Source organism: Condylura cristata, unplaced genomic scaffold (genome assembly GCF_000260355.1).
Source record: "Condylura cristata isolate star-nosed mole 26May11 unplaced genomic scaffold, ConCri1.0 scaffold00011, whole genome shotgun sequence".
Taxonomy (NCBI): domain Eukaryota; kingdom Metazoa; phylum Chordata; class Mammalia; order Eulipotyphla; family Talpidae; genus Condylura; species Condylura cristata.
This window is the reverse complement of record NW_004567112.1, coordinates 31,765,190-31,774,772: the sequence shown is the minus strand read 5'-3', so window position 1 is coordinate 31,774,772 and position 9,583 is coordinate 31,765,190. Positions and strand designations below refer to the sequence as shown.

Sequence of the window (9,583 nt, the reverse complement as noted above, 5' to 3'; positions counted from 1 at the left end):
CTGGTCAAAGATCAGGCTTGCAGGCCAAGGATCAGGCTTGCCATATTTACATTCCTAAACATTGGAAACTACCCCTCTAGCACAATGACTCAATGGAGTGGTGAGTGTTAGATGACTAATTTTTTAGCATAGGTGTGCCTGCTGGTTGGGGTGCAGAAGTAGCTTAAATCACTGTAGTGTTTCCTTTTCAGAGAAAACGTGAAACGTGGCTGGTTCATTCAAACTTTCCTATGGGACAGTCATGACAGTTCTTAATAACAGTCACCAAACCACTGTCTGAGAGTGTGAAGAGGATAAACACTATCTATAAACTGGAGAACCTAGTCTGGAATGGAGACAGGGAAGGAGTATGTGGTACTATTAGGGCAATTTCCCAGAGAAAGCAGGCGGCACTCCGAGAGAGGGAGAGAGAGAGATTTTCTTGTCACATCAGTGGGCTCAGTGGGATCCGTCCCAAAAGGCTGAGCCCTGAATTAATGGTGGGGTTTTATACAGGTTGTATGAGGAAACTTGCCATCCTATCCATCAAGCATAAGCATTCTTTATTGTTCGGGAAGCGGGTCACGGTGGCCGTAGCTACTACTGTGGACAAGCAGCACACTGCAGGGACTTTCTGCTCCAGCAGGCACAGCAGAATCCAAACAACAGACTCTCCGAAGCAGCAGGCTTGGGAAAGTAGCAGAGTCTCAGCAAACTAGGGGAACTTCCCGCTTCAGTAATAGAAATAGCAACAAACTGTGGAGCCCAGAAGAGGGGAAATAATTTGGGTAGACTGTGAAGAAAAGCATCACACAGAAGAAATTTGACCTGGGCATTGAAGGATGAGGAGGAAATTTGAGAGCCAGAAAAGGACAAGGAACGGCACTCTGGGCCAGAGGAATAGTAGATGCAAAGATATTGTGGTGTTTGGAAATGTTTAAGAATGGCAGTGTATGCAGAATTGAGGCTACTAGAGAGAGAGGGGGGGGAGGATGGAACCAGGAACAAAGCAGGTAGGAGTCTCCATGGTCCAGGGGAAAAGATTATTAGAGCTTTAGTGTAGGTATGGTGTGGTGACATACATCTGAGAAGGCGTGAAACTATTCCCCTAAATCATATGCAGTGTTGTAAACCAATGTTACTTCAATAAAGAAAAAAAAAAAGATAGTACAGCTAAATAACAGAGGGGACATGAGGATGAGACTGTGAAGTCCACTAAAAAAGAATACTCCAGAACAGGGCCACAGTAACCCAGGGACTTCTGCCAAGAGCCTGTGCAGCCCACCCTGGGCCCCCGGTGCCCACAGTGTCTGACCACAGAGAGGCACAGCTTTCGCTGTCACCTGAGTGGCCGGGCTCAGGATGGGAAACAGGTGCTGCCTTCTGAGTGGCACAGAAACCATATTACTTGGCACCTTGGTGACAGGGTGGGGTGGGTGGGGTGGGGTGGATTGCCTGATAAATCACTGTAGAAGAGATCTTGCCAGGCCAGGTGCTGAGTGGTATTGCCTTGGGTGAAACTGAGGTGAGCGGAATTCACATCCCTACTCTAAGACATATTGTTACTACCTGTTACATTGTTAGCCATATTAACTTGAATTCGGATGATTGTTAGATTTTTTTGATATTTGATTGTTCTCTTGTGCAATTTTGAAAAGAATTCTCAGATATTTATGTGCTCTTATAAAATTTGAATTCAGCATTCGTTATATACATTTAGTACAAATGTATGTTGTTTATTCTCCATGGGTTGAGTTTAATTGTTGTGTGAACATCTTCTAAAACATTACATTATGATTTGGCACTGAAATAAAAAGGTCATTCTGATCACAGAAATTCATGGAAATAGCAGTGGAATGTAAATTTGATTTTAGTAGAGGAAAATTTGCCACCAGAAGAATGACTTCATTTTCTTATTTTTTTAAAAGACTTTTTTATTTATGCATACAGAACTGGGGGACAGGCCAGAGGTGCAGGGGTGGTGGGAGGGTTCACCAGAGACAGAGAAGGGAACAAAGCAGGCAGATGGACGAAGTACACTCCTGAGGGGAGCAGCAGGCGAGACAGAAGAGGTCTGCTGCGCCATGTGGATCACTACCCGGGGCCCAGGGATTGAACTTGCACAGAAGTGGCTGCAGCTAGCTTGTAGTGCTGCGTTCTAACCTGTTGCACCACCAGGGTGGGCCATTTTCTCATTCTTTACAAGGCAAAAATCAAGAAGTTTACAGGATTAAGAGAAAGCACCTCTCTTCAGCCCCCTCCACCTCCCCCCCCACAATCAATCTATTGTGTCTTCTTGCTAAGATTGTAATGCCATGGGAAATTTGCCAAATCTCTTGAAGAACATAAATCTCAAAGCAGTGAGCAGCTGGTGTCATCATTTCATGTGTTTCAAAGGACTAGCATTAAGACGTCAAACATCTATTTATCAAAATTTCTTGCTAACCTTTGGTCTGCTAAACTTTAACTTACTGTTCAGTCACCATTTTTTGTAACCTGCAGTTCTGCACTCCTATACAAGGTCATAACTGCCTGGTCAATCAGTCACAGCAACCAAACCTTACAAGGTGCCTTTCAAATCAACCAAGAGCAGAAAGCTGGATCACCCTGGGAAGGTTATGTATCACAGGGTATGACCAAGGCACACCTGGGGGTGGGGGGGTTGGCTGATGATCAATGTATAAAGGTACTCCCAACTTACACATCATGAGGTATGATTGAAAATGCCTGGGAGGGGGAAGCTAAGAACACCTGCAGGGCCGATAACTCATGTATGACAAGGGAGCCCAGAAGCTGTTCAATAGAACACCTTGTTTTTTATTTATGCATACAAGAACTAGGGTATAGGCCATAGGTATGGTGGAATTATCTGGTCAGCAGACTCATGTTTCCCCTGGAGCCCTAGATGATGAAAGTACATTCTTTAGTTTCACCCATCTTATTCTCTTTGTCCTCCAACTCCACATAACTGATGCTGTATGATTATTCTATCAATAAAAAGACAAGGCTCTTGCTTGTTCAGCAGCATCCTGCATTATGCAGTCTCCTCCATGACTCCAGTTTATCAGTATGGTGTTGCTTTTGAGCAGAAGGCAATAGTGAAGCCCTCAGGAATACTTTGCCAGCCATGTTCCTAGTAGCCCAAGGGTGATACTGTACAACAAAATGCAGATATCAGTGACTCAGTTCACTGATGACATGATTGAACCTCTGGATCTCCTTAAGGTAGTTTGAGGTGGATTTACTATTGCTTGTAAAACAAAGCTTCCAACTGAATGAAGTTTCAGTAAATGTTCACAAATGCAGCAAATGATATGATGATTCTTCAGGCAGCACCCAATTCTGGGAATAGAATGATTGACACAAGCTATATGCAACTTCTGTCTATGGACAAATTCCAGATGGAGGGGAAATGCTCTGAAAAATCAGAATTTCCACGCTAACTTATGTTATGACCTCCCTTTTTTGTAATATCAAAATATTCTAAACAAACATCAGCTTGCAACCGGACTGCCTTAGCCTCATAAGGCGCTGCCTGCCTCAGGCAAGTAAGCGCTGCCCCAAGACAGAAAATTCCTCTAGAAAACAAAAAATAATATTACAAGTGGCTGATTAATAAAAGCAATTATAACAAAATCAATATTGTAAGACAAGGCAGTGCTAGAACATGCTAAAAAATAATTAATGTTCTTTTACTGCCCAGAGGAGAACCCAATCTTATCACTCTACTCTCTTACTTAAGCTTTTATTGCTCAGTCTTTAAATGAGGAGTCTATCTCCCTTAGTGATTAATCTACCAGAAAACTCCTCCAGCCTAGTCTTTGACTTTACTTTACCCTCTTTCACAACTTCACCTTGGCCCGCGACCTCATCTTATCCCACTTCACATCTCCAGCCCAGCCTCCACCCTACCCCTTGACTTTACTTTACCCTCTAAGATATCTCAATGAGAATGAAGATCATTAAGTAGCATTTAAGGTTTAAAGGGACTTTATTTTAGCTAATCATCATTGTGGTAAATATAACAATGTTAGTCTTAAATTTTATGAATTTATGTACCTATCTTAACTTTAATAGATTGATTTTAAGATTAATGAATGTTATATCTCAGCTAAAGGTCAATATGACCCTAAACTGTTCTTAGAAAAAAAGATGATTATAATCTCTCAGCCCAGTTCATGCACTGATGGCATCCCACTGCTTGCTCCTAATGTATAAAATAAACTTCTGCTAAGAACAGAACAGGAAGACTTGCACCCAACTCCGACTCCCATGTCTCTCTCACGCCTGCTCCCCTTTTTCTCTCTTTCCCCCTTTTCACCGACGCCACTCCCACCTTGAGACCTTGCCTGTTCTGCCCCCCAACAACCCATGATTGGGATGGTCCCCAACAAATAATCCCACTCCCCAGTCCTAAGTCAGTTACTGATTCAGTTGACGAACTATTGGTTATTTCTGTTGAGGACTCCAGAAAAAGAACCCTGAACTCTTTGCTAGGTTGCACACTCTGGAAATAAAACATTTTTTCATACTTAAAAAAAAAAAAAAGACAGTGGAATTCAGGGACATTGGCCAGGAAGAAGCTGATCCATGCACATCCATTTTTGTGGCACATAACAATTCCAGCTCTTGTTTTGACATTCACTCATCTACAGAATGGCAATCTTGGCCTCAGATAATGAAAACAAGCACTCATTTTTACTTTATTGTCATTTCCATCCTAGCTCCTTCTGAAGCTTCCCATTGAGTGTGGACATACTACAGGACCATTAGTTTAAAAAACCTTGTTATCTTGATGGCCTGTCACTGCTGAGTGAGCAGGCAAAATAAGCTCAACATGGAGGTAGCTGTGACAGTGAACCCCAAGTCTTCACCACATCTGCCTCCTGCTTGCAAAGGACAGAAGAGTTTCCCAGTTTCTGTCAAGAAGATAACAGCTATGTTTGAAAAGATTCCAGTCAAACTAATTTCTACCTCCTCAAATTCAAACTCTAGATTATTCTATAATCTTCACAACACTAGAATTCCTTTTCTCTTTGGGACTGGCATATGTTTGTATTTTTGTTTTTGTTTGTAATCCTTGAGCTTTGTACATAAGTTTTCCTGTGCCCACTTGCTCATGATTTAGTCTTCTTGACTGAAGACCGCTTTTTAATGAGTTCAGCTTGTACCTTCCGGACAAATTAGGAGTGTGAGCAGTGTGTTAATTAGCTATCAGCTCTAGCCAGGTTTTTGAAGTCCAGAGTCTGGAATGTTACATGAATGTAAATATACTCATAGCTTTTTTTTTTTTTTAAATCTAGTGAATAATTTTATTACAGCAAACCTCAGGGAGTTTACTGGGATTCTGACCCTTGAATGGTTCTGTCATTTAGTCTCTGGAGAACCATACCCAAAAGAAATGTTTCCTGTTTTGTTCTTTTTCCCTGCAACCTTCCTTATTGTTCATCAAACATCCTATTTCGGGGTGGTGAAAATGATTCTTCCCCTCCCCTTCAGCAGGAAAGGAGGATGAGGCAGGACTGAGAAAGGTCCTTAAGGAGAAAACTCTGCTTGTGACTACACCAGCATTGTACCAATTTATAGCAAATACGTTCAAATCAAATATATGTATAATCACTCAAAATGATCCCAGTCACCCCCCAATTGTGAGTCATCCGCCCTATAATAACACTTCGCAAGTTGGATATTGGTGCTAGCCCTGGATTAGGCTCCCAGGCCCCATAGGAGAAGCAAAGGAATTCAGCCTAGTTATGGGAGATTTCTTGAACAGACCCAATGGTTTACAAGGAAACTGGAGTCCAGGTGGGTGGTTAGGAATTTGGGTATCAGGTTGGTAAGGGAGGACTTTGGATATGCCAGGGATCTGTGCTCCAGGCTACCGCTCACCATCTTCTGCCCAATGGTCAGCACTTGGGGGTGAAAGAATTTGGGATGAGTCCAGAGACTAGCAATTCTGAATTTATCCCCAAGGCTTGAAGGCACACTCATCGGAAAGCGTCACGACTAAAGATTCCCCGCTCCCTATGCAGGGGGTGGGCGGGTGAAAAAACAACGTCAGAAATATTGCTCAAGCACTCATGGAGAACTGAAAGGTGGTGAAAGCCGGACATGTATGTACATGACAGGTGCTTTCAAATGCTAGTAGGGCCCTCTGGGTCTCTTTTGGCAATAGGCAGGGCCCCTAGGAATGCGTCACAGATTTAAAATCACCGCTTGCGCAGGGCTGATCGAAGGTAAAGCTGTGAGAAGGAATCTCGGGCGCGCGCGAAGGACAGTGGCCATGGTTGGGGGCTTTGTTCCCGCGGGCCGCGCCGCCAGAGCCGGGAGCCGGAGCTCCTCCTACAGAGGGCGGGGCTTTCTCCGGAGCGGGCTGAGGGAGGGCGCCTCCGGGGCGGGGTGGGCGGGGCTCGGTCACGTGAGAGTGGCGGCGGCGCGCGGCGGGACGCTGGCGTGAGCGTGCGCAGGCGCAGGGTCCACTCCTGGGACCCTTGGGGTCCAGGAGGTACAAGTCCGCTATTCCCTTCGGCGTCCGGCGGGACAGGAGGCGGGCGGGAGGGAAACGCTAGCAGTACGTGTACGTTTAGGGCTCTGCGAGGCAAGTGAAGTCCGCGAAGGCGGAATCCGTCGAGGCAGGTGAGGAAACTGAGTCAGGATCGGGAAAGAGGGGCGCGTCGCAGGTGTGCGGGATGTGTGTGAGGTCCGGAGCCGGCGTGAATCTCCTTTCGTTGCGACCCGAGTCCTGCACCCTCCCTCAAGGATGACGCCCCGTCGGCCTTGGCGGCGCCTAGTCCCATAGCCCCTTGACCCTCGGTGGGAAGATCCGGCGTTCGGGGTTACAGGACCGGGGGCCGGAACCTATGCCGACCCGATCCTTTTCTTCCCCTCCCCCAGGCGTTGAGGCTGATGGCAGGTAACAGCCTGAATCATTTTTCCCAAAAAAAACTGAGAAAAGGACTTTGCCCTGAGGTGTGTCTGCCTCGTGGGGTCGGGCCCAGACGTTCCCAGGGGATAGCGAGGATAGTGGGCAGAACAGCTAGAGTTGAGGGATAGAGAGGCGGAGGGACCTAGCCGTCCTTGCCTCTGCTTGTCTAGGGTCGTGCAGTTTCGGGGACCCCGGTTTCCAGCTTTTTTTTTCTTTTTTTTTTTTTTCATAATCTCACATGCACCTCTTTCTTCCCTCCCACAAAAGTTACAAACTCCTAACAAAATTGGAAAGAGCCCAAGTGTACTGTAGTCTGGGGATGAAAGGAAGAACGAGACACCGGTCTGACTGTCTCTCATGGTTGTTGCAGGAGCCAGGAGGAGGTGAAGGAGTAAGATTAAGGTCCATTCTGACTAGGGCTCCTGGGGAGACAGCAAGCCTGGCCAGCCAGAAAGTAAACTAGGGTGCAGGCCCAGCTGACCCTAAGCCATTTTGCCTTTACCATGTATACCACTCTGTTTCTGCAACCCAGTTATTCAGACTTTATTTTTGGGCTTTTTTTCACCTGGTATATTTGATTAAAAAGAAAATGATCACTTAGGATTTATTTTTAAAAACATTAAACATGAACCAGCTTGTATAGTTTTGGTTGCTTCTGCCCCCACCCAGCCCCGGTGACTGAGAATTGAGATCCAGAATGCACACTTGACTCCTTGGAACATATACAGTAATCAGGAACCTTCCATTTTGTGTACCATCAGTGTTTTATGGGTAATCGTTATCATTGATTAACTTAGAAGTGAGAAACAAGTATACCGCACATTTATAGCACTCTTTGTAAGGTAGTTTATAGCACTCTTTATAAGGTAGTTTACATGGCTCCCATATATTTTATTCTTTGATTTCTAGAACTCTAGAAAATAATTCAGGAATCATTTATTTTACCAGTGGAAAAACAATGCCTTGTACTGGTTTTACAATTTGTAGGAATTTGAATTAGATATTAGTTACTCTTGGTCTGGCCTTTCCCACACCTCCTCCCTTCATAAAGGCATGTTACTTAGTTGAGATTTTATACATTGTGTCTGAGAGGGAGAGATGTTTCTGAGAATGTCTGGTGAGCTCATGTTACTTAAATGGTGCTCAGAAAAGTTTGGTTAGGACTAGAATTCTGGGACTCAACCCATCCTCCTGTCCCCCTGCTCTGTCAGTATCTCAGGAGTAAGGCATCTTTCCTACCAGCTAGGAAATTTGCCTCTTCATGAAATGTGGCACAGAGGAACTCCAAGTTTCCCCATTCTGAAGTTTATGTGGCAAAAACTATCCAGAGCCACTGCGTAGGAACCAGCCTCACCTCTGAGCTCAGTAGCCTCTGGCACAGGGAGATTATAATTGGGCAGTGCCCTTTGCCTTCTCTGGAGCTGGTAGTGCAGAAGGCAATGTTAATCAGGCTGCAGTAGAGGCAGCATGAAGTCTGTGTTGTGGAATATGCAGAACAGGCAGTTGGAGGCTGAGGCAAGTAGGTGAGAGCTCATTGTGGCTAGTCCCAGAATACTCGGTGGCAAGGGTAAAGGGGAGGCACCCCCTACTGCTCATGGGGTCCTGGGTATCTGTATAACTGGGCTAAACTGGTATTTTCAAGATAGAGCCTTGTGATGTGGAGAGTAGAGGTACAGAAAGGCTTCTCAGCTGAGAATGGGCATTGATAAACCGTAAGAAAACATTTGTCTGTGGATTAAACTGCTTACAAAGCATCAAACTTGGGAAAGGCAAGCTCTCTAGCCGCCAGATTCCCCAAGCTCTATTCAGGAGCAGTTTTGTTCTCAGCTGCCTTCTTGCCAGGGAGCAGACTGCAGACATTTAGACCATCCCTTCCTGAGCCCCAACCCCTGACACCCCCCTTCTCCCCTCCCCACACACACGGGTCCAGCCTCTGCGGCAGTGTCCAGCACAAGATAAATAGCCATGGATTGGGAGTTGTGAGACCTAGACCTGAGTCCCAGCAAATCACCATCCAGCTCCTTGTGTGTCTTAGACTAGTAATGTCTCCTCTAGACCTCAATTTTCTGATTTCCTCAGTGAAGGATGGGCAGGACTGAGACTTTTGAGAGAAAGAGAAGGGAACCGGATGGCAAAGAAAGAAGATGAAGCATCCTTTGTAACCTTGTTTACTGAGGCCTGAGGCAAGAAGGCCCAGGTGCACTCACAGTCTCCCTGGGTGCTCCTTTCTTCTTTCTTCCCTGTCTCAAGCCTACTCATTCTGAAGAGGGAGGATTCCTTGGGTGGGACTTGGGCTGGGCAGGTGTACCCTTCAAGTTTAGAAAGTTACTGTCTCTACTTGTTTTAGGCATGAGTTAACCCTCCCAGCACTGATACTTTGTTTTATTATCATTATAACAGTTTTGCCCAGAAGCAACCCCTGAGCAGGGTGGAGGAAGCAGGGAGAGTGAAAGAGTACCCTCCAGCATGAGAGTAGTAGTGGCAGGTACTCCCCATCGCTTTGTGGATGCCAGATCCCAGAGGTTGCTATAATGTGGGACTTTCAAGTCTTGGGGTATCAGAATTTATTACTTTTTAAAGATTTATTTATTTATGCATACATAACTGGGGTACAGGCCAGAAGTACAGGGGCGGTGAGAGGATTCACCAGAGACAGAGCTCGGAGCAGAACAGGCAGAT

At 45.5% G+C, this 9,583-nt stretch overlaps 1 protein-coding gene across 2 annotated transcripts in view; it reads left to right on the top strand.

Moving 5' to 3' along the window:
• Positions 1 to 6,442: 6,442 nt before the first annotated feature.
• The window catches only part of FAM213A (family with sequence similarity 213, member A), an 18,767-nt gene continuing 15,626 nt past the window's right edge, over positions 6,443 to 9,583 (top strand). For both annotated transcript variants that reach the window (XM_012723422.1, XM_012723421.1), the window contains exon 1: positions 6,443 to 6,615. The gene's annotated coding sequence lies outside the window, so the exon portion shown is untranslated. The remainder of the gene's footprint in view (positions 6,616 to 9,583) is intronic.